Source organism: Camelina sativa, chromosome 17 (genome assembly GCF_030686135.1).
Source record: "Camelina sativa cultivar CO46 ecotype springtype chromosome 17, ASM3068613v1".
In the NCBI taxonomy this organism is placed as follows: domain Eukaryota; kingdom Viridiplantae; phylum Streptophyta; class Magnoliopsida; order Brassicales; family Brassicaceae; genus Camelina; species Camelina sativa.
In genome coordinates this window covers 30,066,469-30,083,940 of record NC_141896.1, presented here as the reverse complement: position 1 = coordinate 30,083,940, position 17,472 = coordinate 30,066,469, and the positions used below count along the sequence as shown (strand labels likewise).

General features: G+C 29.2%; 1 pseudogene; it reads right to left on the bottom strand.

The window, feature by feature from the left end:
* Positions 1-3,419: 3,419 nt before the first annotated feature.
* Positions 3,420-4,697, bottom strand: LOC147924506 (uncharacterized; annotated as a pseudogene).
* Positions 4,698-17,472: the final 12,775 nt, after the last annotated feature.

Below are 17,472 nucleotides of genomic sequence, written 5' to 3'. Positions count from 1 at the left end.
AAATTATTTATGGGTGTCATAATATTTTTTTTCAAAAGAAAAAGTTATATTAAAAAATGTTATTACAAAAGTTCATTATAAATATAAATTCTAGGTTCACTCGTACTTTAAAAACACTAGGTGTTAGCTCAAGCTATGCGTGAGTTCTTACATAAACGCTATTCTATTTTGATAATAATATAAATTAACATGTTATTATTATTTTGTTTTTTTGGTGTACATAAAAATTTAAAAAATACATAGTATGAGTTTAAAGAATATGTCTTATGAATTTAAAGAATACGTCGTATGAATTTAAATAAAGTAAAGAAATCAAATTTTCTTTTGATAATAATATATTTAGTATAATTAAGTCATATTGTATCTTACATGCCATATGACATATATTTTTGTAGTTGTAGTCATATTTCAAAATCATTGTAATACATATTTTCATAAAATTTATTTTGTCGTGTTAGTTATGCATATTTATTTATTTATTTATGGTGATAGCTTAAAGAGATTAAAAATGTTTCAATTAAGAAAAAATCAAAATAATAAACAGTAAGTTTGCAGTGTCTCATACATATATAACTAAGTGAGTTTAACAATAGGTTATTAGACTAATATATTTTCCATAAATATAAAATAAAAAAAGCAACTACTTTATTAGGTTATTATCTTAAAGTCTTTAATTGTGTATGGACTTTGATTTATATAAAATGATAATGTTTCATATAGAAAAAAATAATTAACATATTATGGCGTAATAGACACATAAACATAAATACTATTTCTTTTGTTAACAAACCTTAAGACCTAGAATGGAACTTAAGTTTCCTCTTTTCAATCTAATATATATATATACTAGGTAACAATCCGCACTATGTGCGGGATAATTTGATTTAAAGAAAATAATTATAAGTAAATTTATTTCCTAAAACTAATATATGTTTGTGTCAAATATAATATTATTATGTAACTAAAGTATTTTGTAGCTGCGTTTCTTTTGTGTAAAAAATACTTTTCACTGGTGAAATCTTTAAATATGTAAGAAGTTTTATGGTAGAGAAAATATTGATAAACTATTATTATTTATTGCAACATGTCTTTTGTATGGTTTAAAAATCAAATTCATATCTTCTTAGGTTTTATCGTATAATCATAACAATCTTGCATATTTATTTTGTAACCATAACAACATATACTAAATTATGGTAATTTAATTATTTAATTTTATTATATGTGTTTGGGCAAAATTAATCAATTCGTTTAAAGACTACGGAAACAAGAAACAAATGTTGAATAGTTGCTTTTATTAATCAAAGTATCAATTGCAAAGTACAAGAAATCAAGCACAGCGAGTCAATCTATGAACTGAGTTGCGCGTCTTGAAGTTTCGTGAAGTATCTTGCCTTTGCTATTGATTTCCTCTCGTATCATGAAGACATAGCTCCCTTTTTATAGAGAAACCTTCCCAACCCTAATCCTCATGGGACTTGGATTTGTGTAACCGTCTCTTCATGAGATAAGGCCGTTTTCCGATATTCTCTTCACAAGATAAGGTTATTTTCCAATATTCTCTTGATGAGATCAACTTCGAATATTCTCTTGACAATGTCGTTTCGTCAAGGAACACAGTCGGTGTCAAGGTCCAGTTACGGCCCGTATTAACTCAATGCTTGCCGTTACGGCCTATATCAATAGAATCTTCTAGAGAATACATATTTCTCCATTATTTATGGAATATATCATAATTATAATAGAATTTATCTATTATAATTTATATGATTAAAATTATGCCCAACAGTTTGCCCCCCACTCTCTATTTTCTTAGTAAGAATTTAGAGAGTAGTATAGACAAATGGTATTATTTTAATAAATAATAGCTAACCATTCATTAAGTTAAGGCATACCTCTAGACGTGGACGTTTTCTCGCACTTCATTTTAACTCTATGTTGATTCATTCGCTGCCTTCTATTAACGATGTCATGATCCACATCGTGATCTTGTAGTTTTGTTCCATTGTTTGCTCTAACAATGTTACATCACGTCCCAATGTTGCATCGTGAAAATGTTTTACATTGTGAAGATGTTTCGTATCTTGATGGCGTTATTTTTCATGAAGGCGTTTCATATCGTGATGATATTTTGCATCAAAAACGCTCTGCGTCGTGACGATGTTGCACGTCGTGAAGATGTTTTATGCTACGATGACTTTTGAATGTTTTTACATTGTAAAAACGCTTCGCGTTGTGACGATGTTGCGCATCGTGAAGATGTTTTCTATTGCGACAACATTTTAAACATTTTACATTGTGGAAATGCTCCGCGTCTTGACAATGCTGCACGTTGTGACGATGTTGCACATCGTGACAATGTTTTTTTTTTGCGACGACGTTTTAAGCATTTCATATTGTGGAAATGCTCCGCGTCTTGAAGATGTTGCACGTCTTGACGATGTTGCACGTCTTGACGATGTTGCACGTCTTGACGATGTTGCATGTCGTGACGATGCTGCAATTTTTGTTATTTTTTTTTGTAGACAATTTTGTAGTCACGAGTATTATGTTATGATGCTGTTATTACAGTCTTGCCATAAAGCTGCATCATAACAACGCTCCATATCGCAGCGATGTCCTGCATCATGATGATGTTTTGCAGTCAATGCCGTGATGATGTTGCATCGTCGTGACAATGTTCTTGCATCATGACGATTTTGCATCGTGACAATATTTGTCATGTGTCAAATTATTTTTCCTCGTTAGCAAGTATTTTGCTGTCAAGTTCATGTATCTTCTGCCCAACCTCAGGTGGATATTAGATTCGTTAATTTGCCAATGCGACGTCTCGCTAACAGGCAGTTGCAGCGAGTATTTCGCTTTTAGGTGATTATCCAATCTTCATAGTGAGTAAACCGTTAACGTGTTTGTGAATCAATCTCCTCATTACTATATAAAGTAAACAACTTCAAGATCGTTTCCTGTATTGTATGACTTGTTTATCTTGTATCGTGACAAATATCACATCACATGACGTGATTTTTGCCTTGTGACATGTTTGTATCTCATGTTCATGACATGGGTTCTAAGTTTTAGTAGAGAGCGTCTTGAAGGTTTGTGCATCAAGTGACTCACTAGAAAATTCTTGTTAACGAGTGTTTCGTTGTCAAGTTTTTTTTTCCTTCGTTGAGTGCTTTGACACAAAATTCTTGTTTGTGTCTGCTTCTTCAATGGGTTAGCACTTAGCAGCAAATATCTTGCTAAAAAATCATTTTTCTGCTTTGTTTATCTTTAAAACTAAAACTTAATTATTTTCTTGGAAGATCCTATCAATATTAGAAAAGAAACAAAACTAAAATCAAACCAAAAATAAATAATAACATAAAAAAACCTGATATCACCATGACGTAAAAATCGATATGTCGTAGACGTATTTTTCATGTTGATGATTTGCGCTCCTCACTTTCAGTTTTGTTCATAGTTTGATGAGTGTTGTCACTATTACTTAGGATGTAAGTGTTTTCACTTCGAAGTCTTTTGTAAGACTCAACATGTTGAGTCGTTCTTTCATTCCTTTTTACACGAGAATCAGATTGTGACGAGTGTCGATGTCGATGTTGTGTGTTTTCTTCCCATTTTATTTGTGCCAATGCCCGTGAGAGCACATATTCCATGGTTCTGCACTGATACTTCGTAAGCTCCTTGTACAAGTCACCGTCTGGAAGCAAGCCTCTTTTAAATGCGGAGATGGCAGTTGACGTGTTGCAACTGGGTATCGATACTTTTTCCTTGTTGAAGCATCCCACATAGGCACGCAACGACTCATGTCTCTTTTGTCGTACCTCGTAAAGGTCATCCGCTGTCTTCTCCAGGTTCCTGCTGCTTGCGAATTGCTTAACAAAGAGATCTGTCAATGATGCAAACGAGTTGATCGAGCCGTTTGGAAGGTTGATAAACCACTGAAGTGTTGCGCCCGTTAGGCTTGAGCCAAAACCCTTGCACATAGTAGCTTCCCTGCACTCTTTTTGGATGGCCGTCGTGAACATTCATTGCTTGTATTGTGCTATGTGGTCATCCGGGTCGGCTGTTCCATCATACATCTTCATTGTTGGTAACATAAATTTTCTCGGCATCTCTGTGAGTGCAATTTCATCAGAAAAAGGTGTATCGGCATACGAGTGCAAGTTGCTTTTTCGAATTGGTGGAGCCACTCCTGGCAGTCGTCCGATCATGGCTTCTACTGCACCCAAACGCTTTGTAAGCATAGCTTCCAAGTAGGCGGCTTCGGCTGACATGGTGTGTGGTTCATGTTCGACTCCTGTAACGTGCGGTGTGTTAACGGTTCGTTGTTGATCCGTGTTGTCTTCTCGAACAAGGTTCTCGCGGGTTTGCCTTATATTAGGATTTTCTCCGTTATTCTTCTCCCGTGGAGTCTCTAGTCGTCCGTCTTCAGTCGCGGTTGTTGTTCGGGTAGCTGCAGGAGTTGAGTTGAGGTCTTGCATCCGATTTACTTGTACGCCACGAAATCTTGAGCTTGCTTCAGTAAACATTCTTCCTACTGTCATCAGCGAGACGTTCTCCTCTCGTAGCCTAGCGTTATCAGCCTCGATCTGCGTCAGCTTCTGCACCGTCTCGTTCATCTTGGCAGTTAGGACTTCCAGCTGGGCGGCGACAGTCGCTTCAACATTGGTCGTGTCACTTCCATTTCCTATCATCTCACGTAGATTACTTTGCCCCTCTCTCTAGCGCCAATTGTTTGGGCAAAATTAATCGATTCGTTTAAAGACTACAGAAACAAGAAACAGATGTTGAATAGTTGCTTTTATTAATCAAAGTATCGATTGCAAAGTACAAGAAATCAAGCACAGCGAGTCAATCTATGAACTGAGTTGCGCGTCTTGAAGCTTCGTGAAGTATCTTGCCTTTGCTATTGATTTCCTCTCTTATCATGAAGACGTAGCTCCCTTTTTATAGAGAAACCTTCCCAACCCTAATCCTCATGGGACTTGGATTCGTGTAACCGTCTCTTCATGAGATAAGGCCGTTTTCCGATATTCCCTTCACAAGATAAGGTTATTTTTCAATATTCTCTTGATGAGATCAACTTCGAATATTCTCTTGACAATGTCGTTTCGTGGAACACAGTCGGTGTCAAGGTCCAGTTACGGCCCGTATTAACTCAATGCTTGCCGTTACGGCCCATATCAATAGAATCTTCTAGAGAATACATAATTCTCCATTATTTATGGAATATATCATAATTATAATAGAATTTATCTATTATAATTTATATGATTAAAATTATGCCCAATAATATGTTAGTAACAATCGGATTCTAAACTAAAATTTATGAACATAACCTAATTTACTGACTTAATATTTTTGATTAGGCTATTTAAATCTTTTGAGTTAGTCGGTTTGTTAATATTTTCTATAAATGACGGATTATTACCAAAAAACCATTAATAAAAAGTAATGAAATTCCAAAATTAACGCATTCATGTAAAAATACATTTTACCTGTGAAATATGTGAATATGGTAAAAAAATATTTATAAATTGTTAAAATTTTTGGCAATATATACTTTTGTGGGTTTTAAAAATCAAATTTATATTTATTGTTTATCGAGTAACAATACAATTCTACATTATCTACTAATCACTCACATTAAATATATTATGATTTTTTTGAGTAATAATTTTATTTATAATGATAAGAGTTATGTCTCATTTCTTTTAATAGCACACAGATGAATATACAATTAGAATGTATACTCCTATTCGGTTATCAATATTTCCATTTTTTAATCAATAATCACACTAAATGTTGAGATTAATTAGTTTACATACTTAGATATATATATATATATATATATATATATATATATAAATATATATATATATATATATATATATAAATAACCACACATCACAATATCCTCTAATTTATTGTCATTTTTATATTTATTTATGAATATATAGAAAACTATATTTATTGGGAATTAAGTTTCTTTTAATGAGTAGAAAATTCAGGGTTAATATACTCATTTTTATAATCAATTATAATAAATATTGAAAGCTTTTTTTTTTTTAACAGCTTTCTTTCATTTATATTGAAGAAATGTGATCCTCATGGAGGAATGTTACAATACAAGAAGGTACTAGATGGTCTATAACATATTGTTCAGAATTTAGAATTGGCATTTTTGCAAGGCAATCTGCAACTTTATTATTGTTTCTTCTTGTCCATTGAAATGTAGCATACTGAAAATGATCCTTCCAGTAATGAACTTCTCTTATCCAATTGTGTACTCTGAAGTTTTTGGTTTCATTGTTAACCAGTCTTTCCACCATTTTGTTGTCTCCTTCAAAAACTACATATTGATAACCGGCAGTCCACATTTGCTTCATTGCTGATATTAGGCTCTGTAGTTCTGCTTCTAGTACTGTCTGCACATTTGTTTGTCTACTATGTCCTGCAGTGAGATAGGATCCTCTCTCGTCTCTTATGATCCAAGCCGATTGTCCCGAGTTTCCATTTTGACTGAACTTGCAGTCGTAATTGCATTTGACATGATTCTCTGCAGGGCGTTTCCATTGTGATCTTGTTGTGTTGTTGTTTCTTCTTCTTTCTTCTCTCTTTGTATTAAGTAACGACTCTGCCCAAATATCAAGCCATTCTCTAGTTTCATCCGCAGCCAAACTTAGGTCTTGTTGCCATGTGAAGGTTCTATGCTGAAATATATGGAGATTTCTACTTTTCCATATTCTCCACAAAATCCATAAAGGTATGTGTGTCTCTCAAACAATGTAAGAGACTGATCATTATAACAATCAAAAATTGCTTGAAGTTTCATTTCTAGCGGAGTAATTGAAGAACACAGAACCTGATTTAGATATCCATTCCGTCTCCATATTTCTTGCACATGCTGACAATCAAAGAATAGATGTTCTATTGTTTCATCACTTTGGTGGCATCTCTGACATAAGGATCAGGTTGTTATCCGTCTCTGGACAAGTGTCGACCCGATTGAAAGTGAATTTGTAACCAGTCGCCAAAGAAAATGTTGGATTTTTGGAGCTGTGTTTATCTTCCATATAGTATTCTTTGTATTCTGAGAGCCAGGAGTGTTCCTCACTCTGTGTCGTTCATTTGAGAGGTTGTAAGCTAACCAATAACCTGACTTTACTGTGTAGAACCCCGAATCGGTATAATGCCACCCTAGTAGATCTGAACAATCTGTAGGACTTAGTTTCATCTGTTGTATCAGCATTTTATCCTCTTCTATAAATAATTCCTCTATCAACTCCATATTCCATCATAAAGGTTGTTCATCCAACATTAACTCACTGACATACCGTAGCTCTGTTTCTGTACCATCTTTACAACGCGGTGGTCTTGGTGGATTCGTTGGTAACCAAGGATCCGATACAATACTTGTAATCTGACCATTTCCAATCAAGAATCTCATGCCCTTCTTCAAGAGATCACGACCTTCCAATAGTGACTTCCAAATAAACGAAGACTTGTTACCATTTCCAGCATTAAATATATTATCATCAGGAAAATACCTTGCTTATAAAAATCTGGATACGAGGCTAGTTGGATTTTGTAGTATTCGCCATACTTGTTTCCCCAGTAGAGCTAGATTGAAATTTTCCAAGTCTCTAAATCCAAGACCACCTTTCTGCTTCGGCACACTTACTCTGTCCCATGAAAACCAATGAATTGATATGTGGCCTCCCTTTTTACTCCACCAGAATTTAGCCATTGCACTGTTTATTTCCTCATAGACTCCTTAGGTAGTTTGAATACATTCATAGTAAAAACTGGCATCGCCATGGCTACTGTTTTGAGCAAAATTTCTTTTCCAGCTGGTGATAGATATCGATGTGACCATCCATTTGTTCTCCTTTTAACTTGATCCACCACATAGTTGAACACATCTGCTTTCTTTCCTCCTATTTGCTCCGGTAGTCCCAAATACTTACCACATCCACCATCATTGTGGATATTAAGTATTCTTCGTAATCTGGTCTTAACATGTTGATGAACCCTTGAACCAAATGTAATTGCCGACTTATTTAGGTTGACTGCTTGTCCCGAAACTCTTTCATAATCTGAAAAGATCTTCATAATTGTTGAGCAGGACTTTGTGTGAGCGTGACAAAAAAATAGTGCATCATCAGCAAACAACAGATGATTAATCGTAGGTCCTGTGGTGCTTATTTTCATCCCCTTTAACTTATTCTCTCTTTCAGCTTTCTGTAAAAAATGACTCAGAACTTCTGCACAAAGAATAAATATATAAGGTGATAACGGATCCCCTTGCCTGATTCCACGTCCTGGAGTGATTAATCCTTGAGGGATGCCATTAATTAACACCGAGAGTTGTACTGTTTCCACACACTGCATTACCCATTTGATCCAGCTTGTTCCAAATCCCATGTGTTGCATTGTGTCTCGTATGAACTCCCATTCCATACGATCATATGCTTTTGAGATAGCCGTCTTCACAGTCATATAGGAGTTAGCCCATCGTTTTCTTTTTTTCAAAGAGTGAAGCATCTCATGAGCAATAATAACATTGTCCATAATGTTTCTTCCAGGAATAAAAGCTGCTTGAGTCTCTGAGATAATCGAATCTAGATGCACCTTCAATCTATTAACCAGAATCTTTGAAATAAAATCGCTCATAGATTTGGGGATATCTATATTTGGTATTAAACAAAGATTCGTATGGTTCATCGTACCTCTCAAAGAGCCCTCCTCAAAGAAATGCGTCACCTCCGCAACAATATCATCTTTGAATTCTGTCCAAAACTGCTGGTAAAAAGCAGCCGTAATACCATCGGGACCAGGTGCTTTATGTGGACCAATCTCAAAAGCTTATTATTTAAATATTGAAAGCTTATTATTTAAATAATTATGGTAATAATACTAACATAAAAAGAACATTTCGTTTTTATATGATTTTGTTAATAAGTTATATATTCTATATTTTTATGAACTTTATATTAATTGATATGTTTTTATAGCCTTTTTAAAATATTTTACTTATATTGATTTTAAGAAATCAATATTTATATTGATTTTAAGAACTAAATCTAACTTTGACTTGTATATTTGTAAGTATATTTTAGTGAAATTTTGCGTTAAAATAGTATGTAATTATTTAATAAGTTTTAATATGTGATATTTAAATTTGTGTGAAAAATGATGATAAATCTAATTATTATGCAGTTATGTTTTATTTGAAAATATATGGCATGTTAATGTGATTAAATAGAAAATTGAAGGCTATTTTGCTAAAAGGTACACAGAGCTCTCTGGGGGCGACACATCAGCTTTTTCTAGAGTGTGCTTCTGTATTAATATATAGGGGATATATATATATATATATTTCTTTTATAACATTAAAATTTGACGTTTTATTTTAAGTTTAACTTTATTTAGGCTATTGTCTAACATTAGTATGTTAAGTCATCAATTTTCTGAAAAATAAATTTAAAATTTTGAGATCAACTAAAAGTTTAATTAAAAATATAAGATCTGAATTTGTAATCAACGATTATTCTTTGTTTTTTAATAATTCATCACATATACATGGAGTCACTACAAACAAATCATAATATAAAGTTGTTTAATTCACGTCATTTTAAAAACCGCGATTAAAAATTATGAGGTCGAAAGAAATTAAAAATTCATTAAAAATATATTTATATACAAATACATATAAAAAAATGACTACAACATTAAAAATTCATTTGAAATTATATTTATATACAAATACAAAAAAGGAAATGACTACAATTGAAAGTAACAAACAACAAAGTATATATTTTTGAGTAAAATATGATAAAATTAAACTATATATCATATATTACATGTATATCATATTCAATTAAAACTGAAACTTTTATTAAGTTAAGATATCATTGGTTAAATCAAGGGAAAAATAATGATATTGTAGAATTTATAAAATTATATGAGATTTGAAATATGAGGCCATGAGGATTATAGTGAGACATGTGACTTTCTTTTAATAGATAATACAGAAATTGATGTTAAGGTAACTATTTGAGAGTTACAAAAATGAAATTAAGTGCATATTAATACATTTTAACATGTCTATTATTTTAAATTAAATTTATTGAGAACACTGCTATGATATTATTATGGGAGTTACAAACAAATTTTTGTAATTTTTCAACTCCTAAAATTAAAACCCATTTAATTTAAAAGTGAGTGTTGATGGGTCCATAATTTGATTCAAAAGTATAATATGTTACACATTGATCGTTTAAAAGGAATAGAAACATCTAATTCTCAAATAAACTTGATTTTTTTTGTTAAAACCAACATATGTGAATTTAAATTTAGCTATGGAAATTTAAAAATAAATCATATATATAAAAGTAGAGTTTCAGTCTCTCCTTATTGGTCCACTTGGCAATGCAATTTTAGCAAAAAAAAATTATATTAAAACACAAATTTAAAAACAATTAATTTTCACATTTAACTCACATAATATAAAACTGAAATCTTTATAGCTTCTCTCAATAAATTATGCATTAACTTTATTTCTCCACTAAGTTGTATTAATTAATTGTATTAAAACAAAACAATAAATTAGAATTGTAACTCTCATTTTTCTAAATGCAATTTTTCATCATTTTTCTTCCTATAAATACTCATTATTCTATTCTCTTAGTCTATCACTCTTTCATTCTCTCATCTTCTTCCACTACTCTCAAATCTCTTTTTTGTTTTGTTTTGTTTTGTTTTGTTTTGTATTTTTTTTTGTTATTGTTGTTGTATGGGTTATAAAAAATCAAATCAAATATCATTGTAAAAGCTTAGTTTTAGAGTTGTATGATATGTATATCTTATATATTTATTTTAATCTTTTAAAATGTTTATCTCCATTTTTTATTTTTATTAACATCTTATAAGTCATTATTTTCATACTTCCTTACAATATTCACCACATAATAAGATCATAAAGTTGAAATGATCCATATGTAATTATCTATTATGTCTCTGGTTATCTCACATATTCATGTATCATTTTTAAATAATTTATAAAGATCAATATAATTATTCATTTATCCATTTATACAGACTATTTTGTTTTGTGATCCAATTGATAAATCTGCAGAGATCAATATAATATATATATATTTTTTATGATTTGAGGTTTTTGAAAACAAAAAGAACATAATTAAACAATTGATTTTTTGTGTCTTTTAATCAAGATAAAAAATGATCCAAAAAACAAAACATATTCAACTGGACTTAAATATAAAAATAAAATATCATTTTAAAAATATCATTTCACTAAATTCTCTAAAGATGAAACCATTAGTATGAAATCTAGCACTATAAGATAAATTGATGAGTGAAAACCAAAAAAATATAAGTTATCCTTGGGATTTTAAAAATTATTGAGATTGAAGAATTCATATAATTTTATAAGAAAACTAATTTAGTGTGTCACTTAAAAAGTAATATTTTTTTATATTGAAGTATTATGTGTAAGTGTTGAGTTTATATCAACAAACAACCAAATCATGTGAATTTTGATTCAGCCACTTGGTATTCCTTTTATTTTAGGTTATAAAAAATTAAAATATTTATTTATAATTAAAGACATGTAACTCCATTTAACTCAAATGTAACTCATATCCAATAATTGTACATTAATTCATTCCTCCTACTAACTTATTTATCTTTCAAAAGAAAATATTTTTGGTTAAATTTTAACATTTTTTATTTGTTTTGGTTGGGTAAACTTATATTCATATTTTGGTTGGCAAAATTAATATATTTCTCATGCAAAATTATTGTTTATAATATATTTCTCATTTCAAAGTTTAAAGCAATATATCATATATATAAAAGTAAGCTTTTTGTCTCTCCTTATTGGTTGATTTTCATTTAATGTTTTCTAATTTTTATTTATTTTTTTATTTGCTTTCTAATTGCTTTAAACAATATTTAAGACCCAATAAACACAATAAATTTAACTCACACATTAAAATAAAATTATAACTGAAAATAAAATAAATTATGCATTAATCATATTCTACCACTCAATTTTATTCGAACACAATAAATTATTATTGTAACTCCATAGTTCTAAATGTAACTTTCATCATTTCTTATCATATAAATAAGCATTCTCTCAATCTATCATTCTCTCATATTGACATTCTTTTACTATCTCATTTTCACATTATCTCATTTTCACATTCTCTCATTCTCTTCTACAATACCTCAAATCATTTTTTGTTTTTTTGTTATTTTTGATTTCTTATTTTTGTTGTATGAGTTGTAAAAGACAAATGAAATATCATTGTAAATTGTTAATGCTAAATTTTAATTTGAGAGACTACATGATATATATTTTACATTGTTCTTACTTTAAAAGATTTATCTCTTATATCTAATTTGGATTATTATCTTATAAGTAATCATTCTCTCCTCCTCTCCCACCAATATCAAATGTTGTTATATCTCATATGTGTTGTAAGAGTTTGATTCTATATTTTAATTTAGAAAGTATTATATATATATATATATATATATTACATTGTTCTATTTTTTAAAGATTCATCTCCATTATCTAATTTGGATTACCATCTTATAGTAAACATTCTCTCCTTCTCTCCTACCAATATCAAATGTTGTTATATCTCATATATGTTGTAACTTGTAAGAGTTTGATTCTATATTTTAATGTAGAAAGTATTATATATATTTAACATTGTTTTCAATTTTTATTTTATTTATATAAAAAAAATATTTCTTTTATATTTCTTGCCTTTCTAATCTATTCATATTTATTTTTAAAATTTGCATAGTTAAATTTAAATTCGCATATGTTGGTTTTAACAAAACAATCAATTTTATTTGAGAATTAGATGTTCCTATTAATTTTTGAATGATCAATGTGTAACATATAAGCATTTTGTCTTGCAATCACAAGTTCCATTTCCATTGCTTAACTCCATGGTTAAATGTCACTTCAAATTTGGAAGGAAACACTTGGTATTCCTTTTTAAAAAATTCAAAACACATATAAAAAATTATTAATATTTAACTCACTTTAAAGACATTAAAGGTTATTTAACTCAAAAATAACTTCTATCCAATAATTTCATACATTCCTCCCACAAATAAAATATATATATATATATATATATATATATATGTTCAAGATTGTATTTAAATATTACATAATTTTTTAGTTAGCTAAATTTATAGTCACATATATACAATATATATATACATAAGAATTTATATTACTTATTAACACCATAATTCGATCCATTATTTGCTTAACTCAAAATTGGTTTCAAAGCCAACTAAAGAAAAACAAAAACGATCTTATTGATATTAGACCAAAATATGGGCATACAAACATAATCAGTTACACGGAAGATATTTTTAAAAAATAACTTATTATTGTAACATCAACGTATGAAGGGTTTACATAAGCAGTTAATTAGAAAATCTATAATACAATAAATGTATTGGAAACAATATCAGTCAATGATAAGATTGGATCCTCAAAAGCAAGAAACAACATCTTCATAATTCATAAAAAATAAACACCACAATTATATACATCTAAACGAAATGATATAAACATATAGTGTATAAATAAAAGTAACGGCAAAGCCCGTATATGCCTAACTAAAACGAAATAATACAAAAGAGAAAACGAAAAGACAAAAAAAAAACAAGAAAGTGCCAACTACACCACAACCCACGCGTTGCGTGGGGAAGCACCTAGTATGAATAGATTAGAAAGACAAGAAATATAAAAGAAATATTTTATTTTCATATAAATAAAATAAAAAGTGAAAACAATGTTAAATATAATATAATACTTTCTAAATTAAAATAAAAAAACAAACTCTTACAACACATATGAGATATAACAACATTTGATATTGGTGGGAGAGGAGGAGAGAATGATTACTTATAAGATGATAATCCAAATTAGATAATGGAGATGAATCTTTAAAAATAAGAACAATGTAAAATATATATCATGTAGTCTGTAAAATTAAAATTTAGCATTAAAATTTTACAATGATATTTTATTTGGTTTTTGTAACCCATACAACAAAAATAAGAAATCGAAAACAAAAAAAACGAAAAATGATTTAAGATATTGTGGAAGAGAATGAGAGAAGTGGAAGAGAAGGAGAAAATGTGAAAACGAGAAAGTAAAAAAATGCCAATATGAGAGAATGAGAGAATGATTATTTATATGATAAGAATTGATGAAAGTTACATATAGAATTATTGGAGTTACAAATATAATTTATTGTGTTTGAATAAAATTGAGTGGTGGAAAATAATTAATGCATAATTTATTTTATTTTCAGTTATAATTTTATTTTAATATATGAGTTAAATGTATTGTGTTAATTGGGTCTTAAATATTATTTAAAGCAATCAAACAATTAGAAAGCAAAAAAAAAAAAAAATAGAAAGCACTAAATGAAAATCAACCAATAAAGAGAGACCAAAACCTTACTTTTATGTATATGATTCTAAGGCCATGTTTATAGGGAGATCAGATGGGGTGTTCTACTGTTCTTAGGTCTTTTAAAAATGAAAATAATTGAATAGTGGACTTAAGATCAGGCTCATTGATCTTATTCTAGAACTGTTCTTGGGTCTGATCTTGTGTGATGTGTCTCTCTCGGATTAGTTGAGAATATATGGAATAAATTTGGACAGTAATCTATGTATTAATTAAATAAAATGTTTGTCTTGTTTAATTAATTAAGTAATATGTTTGTTTGTTTTTTTTAAAAAAATTTATTTACAATGTTTTTTTTTGTTTCATAAAAATATGGCATTGTATTTTGAATTTTAGTAAAAATTTTATAAGTTTGCAATTAAAATGTTATTTTATAAATTTTTATAATTGTAATATGTTTAAGAATATTAATAAACATTATATTATTACATAGTATTATGTTTTGTAGATTTAAAAAGAGATTTTGGTTTCTGTTTTTCAAAATCTCATTTTTAACCAATCAAGATTTTAAAATTTTGGATTCCCTAGAATTTAGAAAAACTCTTTGGTTGTACTCTCCCATTCACGATTTTAGATTTTTACTACTCCTATAATTTAGAGAATCTAGTTTTTACTCTTTTTACGTTCTTTACTCTCAAAAACCAAAAACCAATTTTTTTGGGATTTTTCAAACAAAAACCTAATAGCAAAATCTAAAACTAAAATCTAAAATTGAAAAACTAAAAACCAAATCGAAAAACTGAATCAAAAACTGCATCCATTCATGGCCTTAAACATTCTTAAATTTTTTTATTAAACATTAATCTATGTATTTATTAAACATTCTTAAATTTCTATAAGAATATTATATTATTAAATATTAAGATCTTAAATATGTTCTCCCAATAACTAATTTTTTAACAAAAGTTCTTAACTACTGATCTTACATTATTTTCACAATATTTATACTCTAAGAACACCCTAAACCGATCTCCCTATAAACATGCCCTAAAAACGAAGATGGAAGAGGAAGAGTCCAAGTTTTTGAGAAATTATGTTTTTGCAGTTATGTTTAACCATACAAATATACAATCGATTAAAATTTTGTTAAGACTAAACCCAACAGTTTGTCAAAAAACCCAATGATCATATGTTAATATATTAAAATTATATAAAAAACTTAATAGAAAACGAGATATTAAAGAATCATAGAGTAGCCAGAGTTATATTTTTATTTGAAGGGTATCAACAAAATTCATGGGTGTCATATGACACCCCTAATACTTCTCTACCTCCGTCGGCTGTATTTTACAAAATCTATCTGATATTATTGTAGATCATTTTGTTATTGTCTTTCCTTTTTTTTGTTTTTCTTGATTATTTATTCAAAGTTGTTGTTCCAAAGCTTTACAGTTATAATGAAAAGTTAACAACTAATTAATTTTTGTATAATTGTTTGGAATATTCAAGAATTCTTTTATTGAAAGTGGACCGCTGTAATAAATAGAAAAATAAAGATTAAAAAAAGTGGACCACTATAACAAAAAGTTGCTCAAGATATTTAACCAAATAATTTAATTGAATATAAATAATATTATTTTGTTTGACAAAAAAAATAAAATATTATTTTTAATTAGTAATCGAAGAAAAGAAACCTTCATTTCTTTGATATCATTATCATACCCTCTGATATAGCTCTACTGAACCAAGTACACGTACACCAATTTTATTTTACCATATCCTAAACCAAGTACACAAGTTCGGCGCAATTCACCATAGTTACATGGCTACATTAGCTAAAGAAGTTGACGAATCATATGGTAGTAAACGACATTGTTTCTTTATCATATTTCAGCTAAGTATAGAAAAATTGGAATCATGTTATGTATCTTATCACGTTTTTAATACACTTATAATTATGACTAATGTAAATTCTGATATATGCATCTTTTTAATGCAACGTCACCAATCCCTCTTTTATGAAAAATAGTGAAAAGCCTGTACATATTGTCATATTATATTGTGATAACAATGTATGTATGATATTACATTGTGATAACAATGTATGTATGTTCGAGTGTCATAAAAATTATTAATTTAGTCATTTTTAGGTTTTCATTGTTAAGACAACATAGACAAAAAAATTTTTAAAGCAATATATAAACTTTTTACAAAGTAACTTCATCATTATTGCAAAATAAAACTGATGGTTCGGTCACACAATTTAAAATTATAGCTTTAACATTTCATTGTTAAAATACACATTAATTTTATTTCACTTTTTACAATAAAATTTACAGACATAAATATTGTGAAATTTCACATATATTGTTAATACTAAATTTTCATATTTCTATAATAAGGATATACACATACACAAAATTATGTTTATATATAAATAAATATATATATATATATGTATATACACGTAAGCACACAAAAAAGTATGTGTACACACACAAACATATATATATATATAAACTGTGATCAGGCACAGACTTTTTGATACCGACATGGTGAGACTTGCTGATTTAGTAAACTGTAAAGGTGATGAGAGTGTAAATTTTTTTTCTTTTGGTAACCTGGAGGTTCGGGGCCAAGGGCCATACATCCTCCTAGAGCCCGAGAAAGACCATGGGAAAGCCCCAGGTCAAATGGAAATGACTAACATTTTTGCACCTTAGGGAAATTGATACTTGGTCTGGACTAACAGGGCAACTCCTTGCTCAAATGGAAACCTTTAGACCAAGACCACTTGTTTTGAGGGTGTAAACTTCTTCCCAAATGACCTTATAAACATAATTTTGTTTCAATTTCATGTCTTCCGGTTATGTTTATAGTATACAAAATACTTTTTTACCTTCAGCTAAGCACCTAGTTATGTAAAAGTTCAATTGTTCTTTTTTTTAAGCGGCATTCTCAAACATACCCATTTTTCTATATCATTT